The sequence below is a fragment of the Mustela nigripes genome, chromosome 3 (assembly GCF_022355385.1).
Source record: "Mustela nigripes isolate SB6536 chromosome 3, MUSNIG.SB6536, whole genome shotgun sequence".
Taxonomy (NCBI): domain Eukaryota; kingdom Metazoa; phylum Chordata; class Mammalia; order Carnivora; family Mustelidae; genus Mustela; species Mustela nigripes.
In genome coordinates, this window is record NC_081559.1 from 29,191,177 (window position 1) to 29,215,520 (window position 24,344).

The window sequence follows — 24,344 nt, forward strand, 5'->3', positions numbered from 1 at the left end:
GCTCAGTAGACCGAAGTCTTGATCCAGCTCACAAACATAAAAATCTTCCTGGCCCATGTTTTGACCTTGAGCTGCCCTTTGCAAAGGAGGTCTTGCATTTATTTTTTTAAGGGAAAAACCGAGTATCTATGAGGCATAGAAATGGTGGCTCATTTCGGAGAAACTCTATGTGGCAAAGGAGAAAGACAACCTCATCAATTCCACTTTGGATTTTTAAAGTTTTTCAGAAATACGTAGAGAAAACCAGGGTTAGAAACAACCAATAGTTCCTAGAACAGGAACCCGTGTTCTTTAAAATGGAGAACATTCAAAAACAGGAACCTAGAAAGAAAATTTATTATCTTGATTATGAATTTCCCAGAATGTGAACAATAGGGTGGCAAATATGCTGGAAGAAAAGCAGCTCCTAAGTGTAAGATAACCGGCGATTCTAGCAGTCCTCTGAGGGGACATTGTTACAGGCTCTTCCTTCCAGAAGCAGGGGATGGTGATACCCACTGGTACCTGGGGCCCACAGAGTGGCTTCACCAGTGGATGTCTATGTTCCAGCTGACCTTAAGACTAAGTGGCAAACTCCGGTCTGGATTGTTTTGTAGCAAGTGACAGGACACTCCAGTGATGAGCTAAAGTCTGGGCAGCAAAGAAGTAAAAGAGAGGCAAAATTTGATTTTAGATTAGTAATGGCATAATTTTAAATTAACTAATTCATCAGTTAATTAACTTTTAAAAAGATTTTATTTGTTTATTTGAGAGAGAGAGAAAATGAGAGAGAGACAGAGAGAGAGCATGAGAAGGGGGAGGGTCAGAGGGAGAAGCAGACTCACTGCTCAGCTGGGACCCCATGTGGGGCTCCATCCTGGGACTCCAAGATCATGGCCTAAGCCGATGGCAGACGCCCAAGTGACTGAGCCACCCAGGCACCACTTTATTATTTTAAAGGCAAGAAGTAGATGAATATACACACACACACACACACACACGGAAAAAATATATATGTATATGTACGTATATGTATGTATACATACATACATACATATATATGTATGTGTATGTACACACACACACACACACACACACACACCATTGTGTTCTGGTTTGGTTTTCCTTCTATACTCTTTGCTCTTTTCTCAGTTGAGGCAAACAACTTTTGGGGGCCCTTTCTACTTTCTTCTGATTTCATCTCCTTGTGTATTTAGTTTTTGATTTCAAAAAGCAAGCGATGGGTCCCAGGTGGGGTATGATCAGTTTGTGGGTGTTTGGGGGTTCTATACGTGCCTTTCCGTCCCCACAAAGTGGGTGAAGAAGGGAGTTCAAATCCAAGTTCCTGGCTCATAAACACCAAGAAGGCCTCAGTGAAGTTAAGTGTAAGAGCAGTATCACCATTAATCTTCCCTGTCTGCCTTCGCTTCTGTAGGTCCAGATTTCTAAGATGCACTCTCGGGCACAGGGGACCCAGCTGTCTTTGTCTACTCCATAAAAGGGAAAGGGCAAATAACAGGTTAGCATAACAAGAGCTGATTGTGAACAGTTGGTCATGGTACTTCCCCTACCGTAAGCCATCTCCTGTGCACACAAAGGGTCTTCTTGAGGCCTGGGTGGTGGGAAGCATGGGATACATGGCGCTTAAAGCCTTTATGTTTGAAAGGTTAGTACTGTCTTTTGAAAGTGGAAATGATTTCCAAGGAAATCACATTTTTGTCAGGATCAGACTGGAGAGCCTACACGCACTTAATAGGACTTCAGAATTTCAGAGGTGAACGGATTTGTCTAATTTTATTTTTCAAGGGAAGAAGGGAGCCCTAGGGAGATTCAGTGTCTTCCTGTATGTCCCATGGCACCCACCCTCTGCTATATCTGGCTTTGGCGGAGTGCAGATACAGTGAGGATTCAAAGTATGAGCTGTAAAGAAATGAAAGTAGGCAGACCCAGAACCGAACTCTTTGTTCCTTGTATAGAAGGGGAACTGCTGCTGTTTCATGTACACATTATCTTGTATGTAGGAAGAAGTTTTTAAACACCAAATTTGATCATATATTGCTGAATATTCACTACCTTTTTAATGGAGAAGAACGGTGTATCAGATAGAAAGTTCTGCGGCTGGAAGGGGTGTCAGAAGGGGTCAGAAGAACGAGGTCAGATCCCAGATGTGCAATGAGGCCTTCACTCTCTCTTCCTAGTCACTAAATCCTTCTTCATTTGTACTATGAAGGGTTGGGTTGGATACTTTCTAGATTACAAGATCACACTAAAATTCTGGAAGCTTATGACTGTACAAGCAGTATTAGTTAGGGCATAGTTAATGTTGTGTACAACAGACACAAAAAATAAAAGTGGTTTAACCCAGGTAGACCGCTATGTATCTCTCATGTAAATGGCCAGCCGATATGGCAGCTCTGCCCTCTGACATCACTGGGGCCCAGGCTCCTTTTGTGTTGTTGCTCTGCCAGCATTCCCTGATCTTCATGATCCAAGATATCTGGCCCCCATGCTCATGTCCTTAGCAGTAGGGTGGGAAAAGAAGGAAGAGGAGAGGGAGAGCCCCTTTCCTCTATGAACATGGCTTGAAAGTTGCACTTAACATTTTTGCTTATAACTGGTTGGCTGTAGTGAAATGGTCATACCTAGATGTAAGGGAGGCTAAGAAATGTAATCTTTATTACGTTTCTGGCCATCTGCCTAACCACTAGTTCTAATTTTATAGGAGAAAACGGAATAGATATTGGGGATAACCATATGTCATTGTCATGTAAGTTGTGCTTGAGATGATAAAGAACACAGGATCGTCTGTTGTGTCTATCTCTGCTTGGTGAGGCATGGGAAGGATTGGGTGTGGGGGGGCCATATCTCTGACAGTCCTGACAAAAGCCCAACTTGAAGGAATAATAGTGGGGCTCAGAGAACATACTGATGAAACTCTATCCAAATAACGGAGTAATGGTTGAAAACTCCTTTTGGGGAATCTGCCCAGTTCCTGATGTTCCCCTTTCTCTGAGCTTTAATTCTTGTTCTCAATATGGTGAGTGATGACAACCATATTTGTAGTGAATATCTTTCTACCCATCTGTGGCCACAGACTGAAACGGGTATGGATACAACTTGTGCTGGGCCATCACATCCTCTCTTGTGGGTTTTTAGAACCAAGACCAAAAGAGTCATGTTAATTAGGGATCATTTGCTCATGTTTGAGTGTTACAAACTCAAAATGGTAGGTTACCATTTTCTGTCAATCAGAAAAATCTGGGCCTTGGACATAGAAGGATGAAGCAGGTGCTTAGAGAGAGCAGACCTCCCACAAATGGGGGGGTCTGAGAGAGAAACTGGGAGGAGCTGCTGGTTTCTGATGGCTCCATGGACAAGTTTCCAGTTTTGCTTAAGGCTGAGATGCATTCTTTCCTATTAAATTTATCAAAAAATGCTTAAAAATACATGATGTATATATAGATCTTAAAAAAAAAAAAAAAAAAAAGGACTGCTAATCTGGCCAATTGAGTTTTTCTTTCCCTTTTTCCCCCTAATAAATCTTAAAATCTTGCGTGCCATCTTAACAGCTAATGGCTTGCAAATTTCAATTTTTCGCTTGTCACTAAGAGTGACAATTCAGAGGAGACTATACAAATTGATTCACCTAGCCAAACTTATCCAAAGTGGGGAAGCTAAATAGGTCAATCTATGGAAACCCAAACCACAGTGTCTTTCCCAAATAAAATTGCAAGAGATGCACATAGGAAGGGATGAAATGCAATGGAATGGTTCAGAAGGGGGACTGAAAACAGCTCATCTTTATTTTAAAATATCTTCTTCTAACTTCAATGACTATGTGGTTTTGAAAAAGATCCTAGGTTGGTATGAGAGGATAGAACTCACTATACATTTATACTTTAACTTCAAAGCAAAAAATAGATAAGTCATCCACTTGCTTAAATAAAATTTGAGAGTGGAGATCTATTGAGAAACAGTCCATGGCATGAAACTTTCCATATGAAGTATGAAATCCACTAAAAGAAATATATTAGAATAAGGCTTCAATTAACTGGAAACTAATTAATCGGAGCTTTCACTAATTATTATTTTTAAACTTACTTAAATCAGGGATATAGTAAAACAAATCAAGACTTAGGGCAGATCCTAGGTTTAGGTTTAAATTTGGTTTAATTTAATTTTTTTTAAACTTCTACTACTTATCTAGAGACATGGAATTGGCAAGATAATTGGGTTTTAGAGCTAGCAAGACCTTAAGTGTCATCAAGTGCTCCTGTTTTCAACCTTAGCTTCATACCATGATCACTCCAGAAGCTTTAAAAAATCCTGATGCCCAGGCTGCACTCCATGCTCATGTCAGGATCCTAGGTGGCGGGGGGGACCTGATGATGTTCCAGATGATTCCATCTGGAATCTGGAGATGATTCCATGGAATCTGGAAAACCAGGGATCTTCTACAGTTGTCCCAAGCAGTAAAGTGACTGACCCAGTTTGCCATCTGTCTAGGACCAGGCGGGTCTCTGCCCTGTTACCCCATGCAGACTGCTGGTTACATGGGGCCAATGTGCGCCACCCCTATGCAGACCACTAAGCCAGGGCTCCTCCCAGTCACCCGGAGAGCATATGAAATGCAGCTTCTGGTAACCAGGTCTGGGGTGGGGCTGAGCATGTGCCTTTCTGACACATGCGCAGGTGACGCAGCTGCAGCAGATCTGGGTACCACACTTCAGGAACCGCTCTGTAGGCTGTTGCAGAACTCTCCCTTCCATGAAGGCACCTGCCTTGCACCCACGTGGTAGATTTGATCTCCCCTCCTCCCCCTCTTTCAAGGACAAGAGTCCGATCTATTTCAGAATCTCCTTATTTTTCCGAAAGTGTGTGCAGCTGCTCTGTTCACTCAGAACCTAAGAACCATCCATGGGTGGAGTGTCCTTTCACGTTTAGGGGTTCCGCAGCTGTTGTGCTTCCCTGAACTGCCACATTTGACTATGTCATTCCAGGGCAGAGCTCCTTTTTTCTTTTTTTTTCTTTTTTCTCTTTTTTCCTTTCCTCTTTTTCTTTTCTCTCTTCTCCTTCCTCTTTCCTCTTACCCATTCCCCATTTCCTTCCCCTTCGCCATTCCCTCCCCTCCCCTCCCCTCCCGTCTCCTTTCCTCCCCTCCCCTCCCCTCTCCTTTCCTCCTTTTCTCTTCTTTCATTCTTTCTTCCCCAAAGGGTGAAAGATATGCTTCATAATATGGGTGACACCGAGGAATTAAAGTTCCTTGACAGGGACCCATTGGTTAGACAGGATGAGTGTCTGAGCTCTGCTTATCAGCCTCCACATGTGGCCAGAGATGGAAGAACTGACAGGCGGTGGAATGAAACCCGGGCACCTACGGAAATCCAGGCCTAATCCCTTCCCATAAAACAAAGTGGAAGATAAGTGAAAACGGTTGAAAGCTGAAAGCAGATGGCTGAGTTCCTCCACACTGGGCTATAAAGGGGGACCTTTGTGACGGAGTATTTATGGGTTTGGGGAAACCTGACAAGGTGTTGCTGTAAATGCCAAGAAATACACAGAACAGTGATTTTGTTATTTGAACACATCTCATGATGCCTGCAGCTTAGCGAGGATGGGGAAAGATAGCTGGTCTGTGCGTGCGTGGGCCCGTGTACATGCTCTGAGCCACGAGCAAGCCTGCTACGAACAAGACTAACCTGGTGGGTTGGTGAGAGGAGGGGGTTGGTGGACAGGGCTGCCGAAGGAAATCCCTGCAGATGCTTAAAGCAGGGACAAGCAGACCATCAGGTCACAGAGGAACTCTGCGGGGTCTGAGGGTAGGGGCTGGGGAGTGTGGACTCGCAGTTTTAGTTTACTCTCCTTAAAGAGCTGCCCCAAACAAACTGCATCCAAAAAGCCACTGACTAAAGCAGGCATATCTTTGTCCATCTCTGTTCCAGGCCATTCTACTTTCCATTAAGCCACAGTCTTTTGCATTAGGCATTTTAGCATCAGTACTTAGAGCAACGCTGCCTTCTTTGTAGAAGTATCAAACCATGATTAATATCTTTCACTGGTCAGCTGATTATTTCCAGTCTTTTAAGTTTCTGTCCTTACTCCTGGCCTGATCCATAGAATACTTTTGAGTATTAAGGCATTCCTTAATATGCAAAGGCATAGCTAACTGGACCTTTGAAAGCTATTCTTTCTGGAAAAAAAAAAAAACCACACAAACAAAAAACAAATGAAAAAAACAAAAAACAAAAAACATCACCACATGTATTATTTAGAAATCCATTTTTAAAATCCAAAGAGCTCTTTCTAATTGCAGTCCCGAAACAATCCTGCAGAACTGTGTGGTCGGGGGGAGGGGGTGCCCCTTTTGTCTTCAATTCCTAAAAACACGTGCTCTCCTTTTCAGAGTGGAAGCAGGAAGATTTTCAATTGTAGTTTAAACTGAGTGGACCCTTCGGATTTTCCTGGAGCTTGTCAGAATTCTATTTCTGGGAAACAGCATTGTGATAGAGAAAGACAAGGAGAGGGGAGAGAGGAATCAGAATGAGAACATGCAAAGAGAAAACAGATGTCTCAAAGTCACATGCAGGGCCCCTCATTTGCAGTGTTCGGGTAAACAGGGCTGAGTATGGAGAAGCAGCTTTGCATGTGAACAGTAAACATAAAAGGAAAGGAACCAGGAGCCCTTAAGCCCCGCTGTGGGGCTATTCCACACCTGCCAAGTTGGAGACTTCAGGTGGCACTGCAGGTTGCCCTCCTGCTTTGGAGGGGCCTGGCCTTGTCCCCCACCACCAAAGGAAAGGAGTGAAGATCCCCCTCTCTCCCACCATCATATCCCATTTGATTTCCCACCGTGTTCTCCCAGCTTTTGAGGATTTGCTGGCACAGGCTGGTGGTCCAGTGGGAGGGGGCTCACTGCTGGGCGGCGTACCTCCCCCAAGGACACCTTTCCTGCTTTCCTCTGTCAAATGTTACAGCTCCTGTGTCCTATCCCTTCTTGCATGTCTGTTCCCTATCAAATAACAGAAATGGCTTCAGTGAAACCAGCGGTGTCTCTCAGCACTCTCTCAACGTGGGCAGTGGTTCTCAGCAAGTGGTCTTTGGACCAGCACTGGCAGCATCCCCAGGGAGCTTGTAGAAATGCAAATTCCTGGGCACCACTCCAGATCCATGTTTCTGCTGTAAGAAACTCTGGTGGTTGGGGCCCAGCACCTCACGTTCTACAAGCCCTCCCGCAGACTTATGCTGAAGTTTGAGAATCACCTATACAGACTTGTAGAAGTGAGATTTGCATTGGAGCAGAAGAATATCTGTGGACAGAGGTGAATCTCCTAGTGGGGATTTGGGGGCATGGAGGAAAGCAGTGGAAAGAAGTGGAATTTAGGAGGAGATATTAGGCCCATTTTTAGGCTTCTAGATGACTCCCTGCTTTGCCAATGGGTCCCACCCAGTGGTCATCTTAAATGAAGTTGGTTTTGGGTAGGTGATGTTACTGCTTACAGTAGGGTTATAAGATCTTTGAGAAAGTCCCCCATGGAGCAGGTTGTACAGCTCACCCCACTGCCAGGACTCCTTTCCTTCTCCAACATGGTTTGGATGCATCCTCTCTTGGCGTTGTCTTCTTTGGAGTGATTCTCACTCCTCCCCCATACCCCCCCCCCCCCAAAACACATGCGCTCGTGCATGCGTGCGTGCACACACACATACACACACACCCCCGAGTCAAGGACACAGAGGGCATCCCTGCATGCTTTTCCTTTTTTCTCTCCTGGGAAATGAGCCCAAGAGAGGCAGGCAGCAGAGTTTCTTTGATGAAAACCGTAAAATATTGCTCACAGAGCTGCTTTCCACATGTTTTGGCTGTAGCATTTCCAATTGCAGATTAAATAGTGCATGTGTCTACTTAAGTTAACTCCTCCTTGCCCTCAGTCCTGAGTTGACTGTACTGTGTTACTGATCCCCCTTTTCCCCTCTTGTCTTGCTGCCTGGAGGCTGATTCTGATTTAGGAGGACATATTTAGTGTGGTCTTTGGCTGGACCCCAGTGGCCCACAGTGGCTTTTGGTTGTAAGAGCCAAACTTCTCTTAGGTTGACCACACGTTCTGGACCTTCTTATAAGTGTAACTAGAGGAGGGTGACTACGCCCTCTCCACTCCCCATCCCTTTCCCTGGCAGGAGAACAACAACATTTAATCCTGGCCTTTCCAGACTGATCTGTTATGGTAACCAAAGGGCAACTGTTAAAATAAAAGCAGGCTCCTTTCCTCTTGAGTTTGGCTCCCAAGATGGAGTTGAAAAGAAGCCCTACTGCATTTGTATTTGGATGACATGGGGAAAGATTAAGTTATTAAGAACTTTAACTGGTCTTTTTCTATGTTATAATTTCCTTTTAAGATTTATCCTAAGTCTTCAATAAAGAACTTCCTAAATACCTGTACAGCCTGGTATGGAAGTTTCTGGGAGATAGAGTATAAAGGGGTGGGGGACCCACCTCTTTGATGACTTCTGTGGAGAAGGGGCATCCTAACTGTTGAAGGACCTACATTTAACCCCTCAAAACTGTAGCCCACTGGGTCCCTGGGAGGAGTCGGAGAAAGACACCAGGTGAGGAGAATAGCTCTTTGGTTGGGAAACTCAAGAGACACAGTCAAGGTGTCTAGTGTTATTGATATCTCGGTGCTTGAAGGAACAATTGCATGGGAATCCAGACAGAGCTGAAAAGCCAGCCTTAGGAAGAGTGGGGTCGGAGATTGGACTTAAAGTGCCAAAGATAGCTTTGGGGAACATAAGAGTTTATGAACTTGTCCCATCATTTCAGGAACATCATTTCAGCTCTTCCCTGCTTGTCTTCTCCTTCAGTTTCTTTGTCTACTGAACTTTCCCCCCAGTATCCACTCTGAATAGCTATGTCTACTCACCCCAGATCCACCCTTTACTCTTTCTGACCCTGTTCTGTGCCCTGAGAGGCTGAACCGTGTAAAACAATGGCCATTAGAGTTAAAGCAAAAACTGAGTTTGTGAACCTACCAGGCAAATGAACACACACCAGTGAGTAAATCCACAGAGCTGCTCTCAGAAATGTCAAGGTGTTTTTTGAAAAACTTAGTAAAAGGGTGTCAGAGTGGTCATGCCAGTTAAGGATCAAGACTAGTACTCTCCATAGGTCTGAGCCCAGTTCATTCAACAGGTCCATATGGTTCCTTGGTGAGGAAGTTGCCAGCAGTAAGGTCCACTGAGGGTCTGGAGTCACTCAAGGGGCACAGTGGGTGAACAATTCCAGCTCATCAGGACAAGCCACAACACAACACAAATTCAGTTTTGAGGCAAAGTGTGCCATAAGGAGGTCACTTTCCCTCCATACGTAAATGGGTGATCCACTGGCTCAAGTTTGGTTTGGCTAATGGAGGGAGGACCAACAGGGCAGGAAGGGGTGAAGTTGAAGCTGAAGACTTATTCTCTGGCCCCTTCCTTTTGGGCTGGCCACAACCTCTGCCCAATGCAGCCTCCTCTGTTCAGCTCCCCTCTCTTGGTCTGATGATATCAGGCCTCAGGATGCTTGGCCCTCAGGTACTGCATTATCCCTTGTTAATTCCCTAAGCCCTGCCCCTAGCTTGGAACATAATCTCTTTATCCAATCTTTCTCAAATTATGTGTCTGGTCCTTTTCCTGCCAGGAGTCTGACAGACAGGTGGGTTGACAGATACAACCCACGCTGCCTAATTTTTTTCCCCTTGTCTTTTCATTCATACTTCTTAACACCTTTCGAACTTGACCCGGCACATGGTCCATCTCATTGCTATTCTCTAGGTTATAACTTTTCGCCTTTAGCTCCCACTGCCAAGGGGTTAACATTTTTGAGCAAGTATCAGATGGGCTCAGAGTCTGTTCTTATATCTGGGCCACATCATATATGCCGGGCAAACTTATAAATTGGGTTCTTTGTTCAACTACTCTTGGTTGCATCTCCCATGGCTACAGGTGGAGGGAATCACATAATACAAAGCATGTGGGTGGGGATGGGGTGGGCTGTCCCTTGGATGGGGAGTGGCCATGGAAGACACTGTGACTGACATTCATTTGTAGGCTTGTTGGGGGCCAGGGCATTGTCTTGACTGCCCCCATATCCATGCAGGTATCTAGCTCAATTCTGTGCTCAGTGAGTCTGGGTGCTCGAGGCTTCTTCCAGAGACAATTTCCTCCTCCAAGGGTCAGCAGACCGTCTAGTTCAGTTACAAGGGAGGAGGAGGAATGGCTTTGAAAATCGTTCACATTACCATTTCAGTTTTCAAAATTCCCCAATCATCTTTCCCAGAGTTGGATCTAATTTCTCCCCATTCAGATTCTTTCCCTACTCAGCTCTGCAGCAATGAGCAGGTGAGCTGACAGGCCAGCGTGGGCTGGCAAGTTTAGCTTCCTTCCTGCCTCCAGGGGAAGTTGCTGACATTTACTTAGTTACCTACTTAGTTTTAGGTACTTTCCTAGGTCTCATTTAATCTTTTATGAAACCAAACAGTGCAGGCATTTTCTCTCCATTTTTCAGATGGGGACACTGTGGCCCAAATAAGTTAAGTTACTTGTTCGAATTCAGGGGCATGGCCAGGGCTTAGACCCTCTTTTTTTTTTTTTAAATGGAGAAAGGTGGGAAGGGGCAAAGGGAGAGGGAGAGAATCCCAAGCAGGTTCCATACCCAGCACAGAGCTGGCTTGAGCTCACGACCCTGAGATCATGACCAGAGCCAAAACCAAGAGTCACGCACTTAACTGATTGTGCAACCCAGGCACGCCTGGACCCTCATTGCTTGATTCAAAAACCCTTGTCACTTCCAATCAGCCATGTTTTCAAACACCTCTGGGGTGAATGGCAGTACCCACTTGCCAGCTGACTGTCTGTTACCAGCCTACCTCTTCTTCCCCCAAATGCTGGACAGTTGGGAGCAACCTGAGGGAAGAGCCTGCTTTAGGCACTTTTTTCCTTCTACATACCCTGCAGTGCTTTAACGCATAGTAGGTTCTCACAAACCCACAATAAAATTGCAAAGGGAACAGTTAGAATTAGTTTTAATCAGGTAATTTCTTTTCAAGGGGAGCCAGGGTGGAGGAGAAATGGTTATAAAATAATTTACCTTGGCCCTATTGGCATTGTTTCTCACTTTTCATCTCTTTGGTCCTTATGTGAGTAGACATTTGATGGTTCCCATAATCCAATCAAAGCTCTGCAAACTTCAGCCTCTGGTATCCTCTCTCAGTAGACTGTAATTTTGAGAATTGCTTTCTTGATTGGCTATTGACGCTAGGTAAGAAGAGGGTGGTGCTCAGGTAGGGCAGCCGAAATGCTTCTGGAATTCTAATGGAGGTCTGCTTTGAATGCCTGGTACTTATTCATGAGAACTCTTTTACACAGAATCACACTTCCTGCACAAATGAAAATATTTATATGATGGTATTCATGCAATTTGGGAAAAAAATTGCAGCTTGTGATGCTTCCCTTTCCTGGGTGCCACAGCATCTCAGAGTATTTTCTTTCCTCCCCCAAAATTAATGAAAAAGAAATCAAACTTTTGCAGGCTTCACTTAGTTCCTGACTTTCAATCAGATAAATTTGTGACCTGAATATTTCCCTCTCCTCTTTCAGTATTCATGAAGAATCATTTGTGGCCAGGCTGGTGGATTTAAGTGTTTGTCTAGTTCAGGAAAGACAGATTTATTCCTTGGGAGTTGTGTGTAACTTACAACCTACATATTTCTTGACCCTCCCCTGATTTCCCCATCCTTTTTTCTGTCTTTAAATTTAGGAAGAATAATTTTTTTCCCTGGTTTTTTTTTTTTTGTTAGTACAAACTTAAGGAGCCTGGGCTTAAAATATTGATCCAGCTTCTCCCACAGAGACTTCGGTCTCTGAGTTGTACAGTGTGGTATGCCTGATTGAAAGTGGTCTGGGCTGAATTTGCTTTAATAGGATGTTACACTCCTCTCCTGGGTCAATTTTTATTCACTTTATCAAGTTACTTATTGATTACAGCTCTTGTCACATGCACATTAGTTTGCCGAGAAACTTAAAGGTATGTTTTGTTTCTTGCTTAGAGTAGTCTAGGAATGTAGTGGGCTCTAGTTCAGTGGGGTCCCCAGATGCCCTGATTTTTAAAACCGACTCCATTCTCTCTTAGGCACTTGGCTTAGTATTCTGAGAATGATATTAGTTGTCTAGAACAGGAAAACAAAACAGATAAGAAATCCTCTCAGCCTCATTTAGTACTTTCTTCTCTGGGAATACTTGGAGACAATCTCATCTTGAATAAAGGGAGTATTAAAGAAAGTACTGAAATGGGAATTTAAGAGTTGAGGGAAGGAATAGAATGGATACAAGTCAAGCTATTGGGTCAAGTCTGAGAGAGGCTAGGCTGGTTTCATGCCTAAGAACAAAGTGATTCAGAAAAAGGAAGGAGAATGTGCTTTATGCTTCCATACTTTGGGCCTGGCCAGCTTTTCAAGATGTTTGTTTTCTTTAATTTGCAATCAGATATAGAAAAGTCCATCATGAAAACAGAACTCTAATGAGCTTGATTCTGAAGATTTGGAACCCCTCAGCAGGTCATGGATTACCCCAATTACTGGGATTATTGCTGCCAGGGGAACAAAGAACACCTAGGAACACACTCAAAATGAAAATATTTATTTTTCTATTGGATCTCAGTTTTGAACGTGCAAATGGTTACATCTAGGGCTTAGTCCGAGTAGAATTATAAAGTAGTCTTCAAGGCCATCCCACCTCCAATTTCTCATGACCTAATTCAAAGTAGTGTATCATGTCACCCAGAGAAGATACAATTTGACACTTCTTTATATTAAACTGAGATAACATTATCTTATATGTTAATATTTTCTTCCATCATAGTGTCAACAACCGCGAAAACGGGCTTTGTGCCTGGGAGGTAGTTGTAATGGACCTTCACTGTTATGGGTTACCCAGTCTCTTAACACCTTTCCTTGTTTTTGCAAAACCCAACTATGCTAGCTAGGCTTGAAGACAGCCAGCAGTGACCCCTGTCTCCCATCTTCATGCCCTCATGTCATCTTTTCCTACATTATATTAGGGTTGGTCTCTGTGGTCAATAGAGTGCCATGGAAGTGACTGCATATGATCATGAGACTAGGTCATGGAACACATAGTGGATTCTGCTTTGTTCTTTCTTGGATCCCTTGCTCAGAGGGAAGCCAGCTGTCATGTTATAAATGCACTCAAACAGCTTGATGGAGAATTTGTGGTGAGGAACTGAAGCCTCCTGCCAATAACTAGCTGGCCATGTGAGCAAACCATTTTGGAAGTGCATCCTTTAGCCTCTGTCAAGCTTTCAGATCATAGCCCTGGCCAATATCTTTTTTTCTTTCTTTCTTTTCTTTTTTTTTTTTTTTTTTTTTTTTTTAGCCCTGGCCAATATCTTATCTGTAATTTCATGAGAGACTCTGAGCTGTAACTACCCAACTGCTTCTAGATTCCTGACTCTCAGAAACTGTGGAAGATAACACATGTTTCTTGTTTTAAGCTGCTAAGTTTTGGGATGATTTGTTACACAGCAATAGGTAACTAATACACAAAGGGAGGCATGCCCCAGTTAGTTCCCACAGTGGAAGCTAGAGTGGAGGTGGAAATTTCCTCTTTCAGATTCCTGGCAGTTAGTGCTTGGGCACATGATCTCAACTGAAACAATCGGATGCTTACGCTTGGGCCTGTACTTTGCACTGGGTCAATCAGATACTTGTGTTTAAGACCTTGAACCTGAAGAGAGTTATAATAGAGCAGAGTCTATTGTAGAACTAATTCCTTCAGAAGCAGCAATATCAGCAAATGGTATCTTTTGTTGACAGCAATGAGAATAAGCAGTATGCTTCTGTACCGTGGGCCTGGCCAGCTTGGTGGGTCACACAAGGGTGGGTGGGGTGCTGTGTGATGTCTGTGGCCTGATCTTTGCTGTGGTGTAATTTTGGATGTCATTCTGCTTATTTGGCCTCCAGTCAGTTCTCCCTGGCCAGTCATTCACCTTTACTCAGTTCTTTTGAGTAAACTTTGCTCAGTTTCCTCATCTGGAGAATGAGCAGGTTGGATTAGAGCTGTGATTTCCAAACTTCTTTTTTTCCTTCTGGAAATATAAATATATCATTGATAGACCTCAACATAAAAGAGAGTATTTTATTAGCATGGATTTATTTTATAGATTTGCCTATTATAAATTCAGTTACTGAGAACAATGGAGCAAAATTCTGATGAATATAAACATTTGAAATCAGGATTATGGGCGACATTTGCCACCAAAGCTTATGTATTACATTGAGTTCTGCATATGATATTGGATGTGCATCAATGAGAACGTGAAGTTTTATATGCATAAGTAGTTGCACATGTAATTGTTCTTGATAGTGTATCTTGCAATCTCAGAAGATTTTTAGTTAGACTGAGAAGGTTTGTGTGAGGACTACATGAACTTGTACTTCTTCAAGCACAAGCAAACGTGCAATGGATTTAAGTGTGGCTTTTGCCACATTTGGGTAAGCCCATGGAGCCCTAGGGAAAGCAACTTACAAACTCCCAGAGTAGACGATGCTAAGTTTTCTTGCAGTTCACACATTCAGTGGTTCTAAGGATCGACACAGGAGTGATATCTGCATAACACCAGCCATCTTTTTAACTTGCAAAAGCAGTACATGAACATATGCTCAGTGTAAACACTTCCAATAACATGGGAGCATATAGAATGAAAAGTAAGAGTTTTCATTCAACCATCTCCCATTATGGTCCTGTCCCCTTCCCTCTCCTTTCCTATGTACAGATGTAAATCCTTTCTTTCTCTCTCAGCAGACTTTCTATGAATATGTAGACCTACCGTATCCTTTTAAACTTTTATTTAAATATTTTATAATATAAATATCTACAATTCATTAACGGTTCCTCTACTTAATAAACATTTAAAATAATCTGTTTCTTCATCATTGCAAAGAGTGCTATAGTCATCACTTTTTTTAAAATGTAGGTTTTTTTTTTTTTAAGATTTTATTTATTTATTTGACAGACAGAGATCACAAGTAGGCAGAGAGGCAGGCAGAGAAAGAGGAGGAAGCAGGCTCCCTGCTGAGCAGAGAGCCCGATGCGGGGCTTGATCCCTGGATCCTGGGACCATGACCTGAGCTGAAGGCAGAGGCTTAACCCACTGAGCCACCCAGGCGCCCCTGTAGTCATCACTTTTATACGTATACCTTTCCTGACTTTTCAGTAGGATGGGTCCTGAGAATTGGAATTGTCTCAACAAAACAAATAGATATTGATAAATACTGTCCAATTGCCCTTTCAAAAGTCTATGCAAATTTGTATTCACCAATGATGCTTATTATTTTAATTTATACTTCTCTGGTTACTAGTGAGGTTGAGCATCTTTTCATGCTTACTGGTCACTTCTGTTTACATTTTGCTGCATTGGTTTTAACTATTTTTTCCCATTTTTCCATTGGGTAATAATAAATTTTTTTCCCAACAAGAATCTTTTAAGTAGAATTTGATATCAAAGTATTCCAGAGTACAAACAAATCCAAATGGATTTCCTGGAACTTGTTGCAACAGCAATTAATCCATATAAGTAAATGTATCTATCCATTTATTCATCTATTCACCAATCATTCAAGAAGTATTAATGTATATTGGAAGTACAAAAATATGTAAGACCTGTACCTTACACAAAAGAGGCCCACAGTTTACTTGGGAAGACAGATACATAAGCAATTATAGTTCTTGGTATAAGGGCTCTAACACAGGTATGTTTGGAGAGTTGTAGGAGCACCAGGTCTGCTAGATATAGGTTATTTGTACAGGGTGTGCTGTCTGGAGTGTCATACCCTATTAACTCTGGAATTGAGTGGTAGAGGTAACCAGACACCACCTGTGCTTTTTAAAAAATACATTTTAAAGAGCTGGAATTTTAAGAGATATTTGAAAAGCTGGGGAGAGGGGCTTACAAAGCTTAGGAAAATAAAAGAAAATGACATCAGAGAAAGCTTTAAGTCTATAATGCAGAAATTACCCGAGTAAGGGAGTGAGTAGGAGAAAGTGGGATGAGTGAAAGGAGATGGAGAGTAGGGCTTGGAGTTAAGAATATCTTAATGTAGATATCCATGGAGTCTGAGGACAAGGAATCACAGTGTCAAACAAGTCAGGAAAGAGGACTTCATAACTCCCACTTAAGATTTACTAATGTGGATTATGTGGGAGGAGGATGAGAACCCGGGGATTTAGATCAGCTTTCCTTGGAGGCAGTCAAGAGCTAGGTTAAAGCACTGGGTTTCAGGGGTCAGGGAGAAATGCATACATGCATACACACACCTATACACACATGCATACACACTTATATATTTATGTATTTTGAGGGGAGAGGGCCACATCTGATGTTGGAAGGTTATAGAAAACCAATAAAGTTGGGAGTCAAGATAATGGAAGTCTTAGCTTAGAGTTCTCTAGAGAAAACTGTCTCTAGAGAGCAGAGCTTGAGGCAAATGTTAGAGTGTTAACATTTTATTTGGGAGGCACAAGCTTAGGGCTTGTGAGGCAAAGTGAGGCAAAGAAGGATGTGAAACAGTGGGATGCAATGTATGACACTGGTGAACACTTCCCAGTGAAACTTAATGAAATAGTGCAGGTTACTCAGCAGGTGTATTTATTTGCTTGGCATGTGGAGCTTTGTAGAAGGATTGGAAGAGAAACTACACTTGAAGGAGAAACCACACCTTATAGTTGTCCCCAGAAGAGATTATGGTTGGGGAGTTTAATGGCTAGCCCCGCTCTTTCTCCCTTTTTTTTTGTTGGTCAAAGTTTATTTCTTGGGCTGCTAACCTTCCTGTATTGCTTTGTGCTTGGAAGAGGAGCTTCCATTGAAGGATCCCAGCGGACCTCTGCTATGATGACCTGTATATGCCCCCATCTTTGTGGCTTGCCTCTCTCCACACTTGACTTCAATGTGTGGTTGTTGCCACCAATGGAATTCTTGGAAAATTTACTTAGGTCATTCATTGTCAAATAGATCATTCTTCTAGCAACTTTCCTTCTGACCACAGGCTTTACTTGTAGTAACTTCATTTTTATCTCTCTCTCTCTCTCTCTCTTTAATTAACATAAAATGTATTATTTGCCCCAGGGATAGAGGTCTGTGAATCATCAGCCTTGCACATTTCCTGTCACTCACCATAGCATATATATATATATATATATATATATATATACACCACATCTTCTTTATCCATTCATCTGTTGAGGACATCTAGGTTCTTTCCATAGTTTGGTTATTGTGGACATTGCATCTTTAGGCTAAATACCCAACAGTGCGATTGCTGGGTTATAGGGTAGCTCTATTTTCAAGTTTTTGAGGAACCTCCATACTGTTTTCCAGAGTGGCTGCACCAGCTTGCATTTCCACCAACAGTGTAGGTGGGTTCCCATTTCTCCGCATCCTCACCAACATTTGTCATTTCCTGACCTGTTAATTTTAGCCATTCTGACTGGTGTGAGGTGGTATCTCACTATGGTTTTGATTTGTATTTCCCTGATGCCCAGTGATGTTGAGCACCTTTTCATGTGTGTGTTGGCCATTTGGATGTCTTCTTTGCAGAAATGTCTGTTCCTGTCTTCTGTCCATCTCTTGATTGGATTATTTGTCCTTTGGGTGTTGAGTTTGATAAGTTCTTTATAGATTTTGGATACTAGCCATTTATCTGATATGTAATTTGCAAATATCTTCTTCCATTCTCTCAGTTGTCTTTTGGTTTTGTTGACTGTTTCCTTTGCTGTGCAAAAGATTTTGATCTTGATGAAATCCTAATAGTTTCATTTTTGCCCTTACTTCCCTTGCTTTTGGTGATATTTCTAGGAAGAAGTTTCTGTGGCTGAGGTCAAAGAGGTTGCTGCCTGTGTTCTCCTCAAGGATTTTGATGGATTCCTGTCTCACCTTGAGGTCTTACGTCCATTTTGAGTCTATTTTTGTGTGTGGTGTAAGGAAATGGCCCAGTTTTATTCTTCTGCATGTGGCAGTCCAGTTTTCCCAACACTGTTTGTTGAAGAGACTGTCTTTTTTCCATTGTACATTCTTTCCTGCTTTGTTGAAGATTAGTTGACCATAAAGTTGAGGGTCCATTTCTGGGTTCTCTATTCTGTTCCATGGATCTATGTGTCTGTTTTTGGGCCAGTACCATACTGTTGGGATGATTATAGCTTTATAATAGAGCTTGAAGTCTGGAGTTGTGATGTTGCCAATTTTGGTTTTCTTTTCTAATATTCCTCTGGCTATTTGGGGTCTTTTCTAGTTCCATATAAGTTTTAGGACAATTTGTTCCTTTCTTTGAAAAAAATGGATGTTATTTTGATAAGTGTTGCATTAAATGTGCAGATTCCCATAGGTAACACAGACATTTTCACAGTATTTGTTTTTCCAATCCATGAGCTTGGAATGTTTTTCCATTTCTTTGTCTTCCTCAATTTCTTTCATGAGTACTTTACAGTTTTTTGAGTACAGATTCTTTGCCTCTTTGGTTAGGTTTATTCCTAGGTATCTAATGATTTTGGATGCAATTGTAAATGGGATTGATGCCTTAATTCCTCTTTCTTCTGTCTTGCTGTTGGTGTATAGAAATGCAACTGATTTCTGTGCATTGATTTTATATCCTGACACTTTACTGAATTCCTGTATGAGTTATGGCAGTTTTGGAGTGGAGTCTTTTGGGTTTTCCATATAAAGTATCATATTACCTGCAAAGAGTGAAAGTTTGACTTCTTTGTTGATTCAGATGCCTTTCATTTCTTTTTGTTGTCTGCTGAGGCTAGGACTTCTAGTACTATGTTTAATAGCAGTGGTGATAGTGGACATCCCTGCCATGTTTCTGACCTTAGGGGAAAAGCTCCCAGGTTTTCCCCATTGAGGATGATGTTTGCTGTGGGTTTTTCACAGATGGCTTTGATGATATTGAGGTATGTATCCTCTATCCCTACACTGTGAAGAGTTTTGATAAAGAAAGGACGCTGTACTTTGTTAAATGCTTTTTTAGCATCTATTAAGAGTATCATATGGTTCTTGTTCTTTCTTTTATTGTATCACATTGATTGATTTGTGGATGTTGAACCAACCCTGTAGTCCATGGAAAAATCCCACTTGGTCATGGTGAATAATACTTTTAATGTGCTGTTGGATTGTATTGGCTACTATTTTGGTGAAAATTTTTGCATCCGTGTTCATCAAGAATATTGGTCTGTAATTCTCCTTTTTGATAGGGTCTTTGATTTTAGGATAAAGGTAATGCTGGTCTTATGAAATGAGTTTGGAAGTCTTCCTTCCATTTCTATTTTTTGGAACAGTATCAGGAGAATAAGTATTAATTCTTCTTTAATGTTTGGTAGAATTCCCCTGGGAAGCTGTCTGGCCCTGGGCTCTTATTTGTTGGGAGATTTTTGCTGACTGTTTCAATCTCCTTACTGGTTATGGGTCTGTTCAGTTTTTCTATTTCTTCCTGGTTCAGTTTTATTAGTTTTTATGTCTCTAGGAATGCATTCATTTCTTCCAGATTGTCAAATTTGCTGGTATATAGTTGCTCATAATATGTTCTTATAGTTGTTTGTATCTCTTTGGTATTGGTTGTGATCTCTCTGCTTTCATTCATGATTTTATTAATTTGCGGCCTTTCTCTTTTCTTTTTGATAAATCTGGCTAGGGGTTTATCAATCTTATTAATTCTTCCAAAGAACGAGCTCCTAGTTTTGTTGATTTGTTCTACTGTTTTTTTGGTATCTATTTTATTAATTTCTGCTCTGATCTTTATTATTTCGCTTCTCCTGCTGGGTTTAGGCTTTCTTTGCTATTCTTTATTCATCTCCTTTAGGTGTAGGGTTAGGTTGTGTACTTGAGACCTTTCTTGTTTCTTGAGAAAGTCTTGTATTGCTATATACTTTCCTCTAAGGACTGCCTTTGCTGTGTCCCTTAGATTTTGAACAGTTGTTATCATTTTTATTTGTTTCCATAAATTAAATTTTTTTTTTTAATTTCCTGGTTGACCCATTCATTCTTTGGTAGGATGCTCTTTAGCCTCCATGTATTTGAGTTCTTTCCAACTTTTCTCTTGTGATTGAGTTCTAGTTTCAAAGCATTGTGATCTGAAAATATGCAGGGAATGATCCCAGTCTTTTGGTAGTGGTTGAGATCTGATTTGTGACCCAGGATGTGATTTGTTCTGTAGAATGTTCCATTTCCACTAGAGAAGAGTGTGTATTCCGTTGTTTTGGGTGGAATGTTCTAAATATATCTGTGATGTCCATCTGGTCCAGTGTGTCATTTAAAGCCTTTATTTCCTGTTGACCTTTTGCTTATATGATCTGTCCATTTCAGTGAGGGGGGTATTATACTCCCTTACTATTATTGTATTATTATTGATGTGTTTCTTTGATTTTGTTATTAATTGGTTTATATAATTGGCTGCTCTCATGTTAGGGGCATAGATATTTAAAATTTTTAGATCTTCTTGTTGGACAGATCTTTTAAGTATGATATAGTGTCCTTCCTCACCTCTTATTTTGGTCTTTGGCCTAAAATTTAATTTATCTGATATAAGAATTGCCACCCCAACTTTCTTTTGATGTCCATTAGCATGGTAAATTGTTTTCTACCCCCTCACTTTAAATCTGGAAGTGTCTTTGGGCCTAAAATGAGTTTCTTATAGATAGCATATCAATGGGTCTTGTGTGTGTGTGTGTGTGTTTTAATCCATTCTGATACCCCGTGTCTTTTGATTGGGGTATTTAGCCCATTGACATTCAGGGTAACTATTGAAAGATATGAATTTAATGACATTATATTGCCTGTAAGGTGATTGTTACTGTATACTGTCTCTGTATTGCCTGTAAGGTGATTGTTACTGTATATTGTCTCTGTTCCTTTCTGGTCTGTTACTTTAAGGCTCTTTGTTTGCCTAGAGATCCCCTTTCAATATTGCCTGTATGGCTGGTTTGGTGTTTGCAAATTCTTTTAATTTTTGTTTGTCCTGGAAGCTTTTTATCTCTCCTATTTTCAATGACAGCCTAGCTGGATATAGTATTATTGGCTGCATATTTTTCTTGTTTAGCACTCTGAGTATATCATGCCAGTACTTTCTGGCCTGCCAGGTCTCTGTGGATATGTCTGCTGCCAATCTAATATTTCTACTGTTGCATGTTACATAGCTCTTGTCCTGAGATGCTTCCAGGATTTTCTCTTTGTCTCTGAGACTTGTAAGTTTTCCTATTAGATGATGGGGTGTGGTCCTATTTTTATTGATTTTGACAGGGGTTCTCTGTGTTTCCTGGATTTTGATGCTTGCTCCCTTTGCCAAATTAGGGAAGTTCTCTGCTATAATTTTCTCCAATATACCTTCTGCCCTCTCTCTCTTTCTTCTTCTTCTGGTATCCTAGTTATTCTAGTATTTTTTAATCTTATGGTGTCACTTATCTCTTGAATTCTCCCCTCATGGTCTGGTCCAGTAATTGTTTGTTTCCCTTTTGTTCATCTTCTTTATTTTCTATTATTTGGTTCTATATCACTAATTCTTTCTCCTGAATCATTTATCCTAGCAGTAAGAGCCTCCAGTTTTGATTGCACCTTATTAATAGCTTTTTTAGATTCAAATTGGGTAGATTTTAGTTCTTTTATTTCTCCAGAAAGGGATTCTCTAATATCTTCCATGCTTTTTTCAAGCCCAGCTAACACCTTGATAATTGTCATTCTGAACTCTAGTTCTGACATATTACTAATATCTATATGGATTATGTCCCTAGCCATTGGTACTGCCTCTTGTTGTGTGTGTGTGTGTGTGTGTGTGTGTGTGTGGTGAGTTTTTCTGCCTTTTTATTTTATCCAGATAAAAATAGATGAATGAGATAACAAAATATTAAAGGGATAGCAATGACCCCAGAAAAACATACACTAACCAAATCAGAAAAGACCTGAAACCAGGGGGAGAAGAAAGGGGATAAAAAAAGAAAAAAATATATTAGACTGGTGAATAGAACAGAGCCACACACTTGATTTTGGGTGTATATTGGACTGTTAGAAGAAACCACCTCCCAAAATTTTGAAGGAAGAAAAACTTGTATATATACAAAAATAAGGGTAAACAGGATGAAGGGATGGGATATGACTGTAAAGATGAAAACTAAAAAACATTTTAAAAAGGGAATTGATAAGATAAAATGTTGGTTGAAAAAGAAAAGAAAAAAAAGAGGAAAGAATGTGATCAGGCTGAAAACTAGAACAAAGCCATGTGCTAGATTTAGGGTATATTTTGATTTATTAGAAGAAATTGTATCCAAAAGTTTTAAAGAAAATGTATATGTATACAAAAACTAAGGTTAAATACAACGAAGGGGTAAAATATGACTGTAACAATGAAAATTAAAGATTTTTATAAAGGATTGATGAGATAAAATAGTTAAAAAATGTTAAAATGGGAAAGAGGAAAAATTTAAAAAATAGAATAAGAAAAAAGTAAAATTAAAAAAATTTAACTTTGAAAGACTAAACGATCATAGGAAAAAAGCCATGAATTCTATGTGGTGCTTTCCTCTAGCTCTGGAGTTCCACAGTTCTCATTGATCACTGAACTTGGTCTTGGCTGGATGTTTTTGCTGATCTTCTGGCGGAGTGGCCTGTTGTGCTGATTCTCAAATGTCTTTTCTGGAGGTGGAATTGCACTGCCCTTGCCAGGGACCAGGCTAAGTAATCTGCTTGGTTTTGGTCTCAGTAGCTTTTGTTTCCTGAATGCTTTCTGTAGAGCTTTGGAGGATGGGAATGAAAATGGCAACCTCCCAATCTCCAGCCCCATAGGAGCTTAGAGCTCAGGGCCCTGCTCCTCAGTGCACCCTCAGAGAAAAGCAGTCAATTCTCCTGTCTCCCTGGTCTCTGGCTGCATTCCGAGCTTACCCGGTCTGTGATGGAGTGTTTCTGTCTCTGGTGCACTGCCCTGTTTGGAGTCTCCAAACCCAGCAGATTCCTGATGCATGCTCCCTTACCACTCATCCCGGAGGAGGAAGGTGAGTCTCCATGGATCTATTGCTTGTTGGGTCCCTCCTCAAAGAGCTGTGGTCCGACTGTGCCATGGATCATGGTTTAAGGTAACCCTGAGCTGAGAGCCTACTGCCCAGCTCCGTTTCTGCATGCAGTTTCCCCACTTTGATACCTGGCAGCTCTGCCACATTCAGACACCCCTGGTCTTTCTGTGAGCCCATGGGTTCTGACACCACACTGCTTCTGCGAGGGCTCCACCACCACTTAGCCTCTGGAGTGACATCCCTCAGTAGAACAGACCTACAAGTTCTGATCTTGTGCTTCGCTGCTTTACCGTTTGCTGGGAGCCAGGCCCCTCCTGCTGTGGTCTGCCTCGGATTCACTTCTTTGCATGTCCTACCTTCCTGAAAGTGGTCGATTTTATGTTCCTAGAATTGCTGCTCCTCTTCTGTTCTCTCTCCTGTTGAGTTTATAGGTGTTCAGGATGGTTTGATAATTATCTAGCTGAACTCCTAGGACATGATGTTATTTAGGTCTCCTACTCCTCTGCCATCTTGTTCCTCCCCCAGCCATTTTTATCTCTTTTATAATCAAGTTTTCATCCAGTGTCCCAGGTCCATAGTTAGTTCTATGCCCTCATCCCTGCATCTCGTCCCTTATAACAGAGGTGGGATTTTTTTTTTAAATAAAGATTTTTATTTATTTGACAGAGAGAGAGAGAAAAAGAGAAAGAACAAGGAGGGGGAGTGGCAGAGGGAGAGGGAGAAACAGGCTTCCCACTGAATAAGGAGTTGTGTGGGGCTTGATCCCAGCTGAATTGGGATTGTGACCTGCGCTGAAGGTGGATGCTTAACTGACTGAGCTACTCAGGCACGCCTTACCTGGGTGGAATTTATAAGGAAGTAGATTTGAAATTAATATAATTGTAATTCAACCCCAAACTGGGCCTCATGTGAGTTAGCCTTGGCAGAGAATTGCACTCTGAGGAACACCATCCAGCAACCAAAAGCAATTAAGTTAAATTAAAACTTTACTGGTATCTCTGGGAAGACTGTCAAGGGAAGTAAATATATTTTTAATGTACAGAAAGACTTGTTAAACTTTTCCCATCTCTGGTATATTCCATATCTTCCATTCCCCGCCCTACCAAACCCCCTCCTTCACTCCGATTCTAAACTGAGCATTTGCCCGTCACTCTTCCTTAGCGAGTCCCGTATTTTCTTCCTCTTCCCCCTTTCCTTCTGCCTTGATTGTTTCCATGCCAACTTCTGATACATATATCCCATTTTTGCATTTTCAGTTTTGTCCTTTTTCTCTC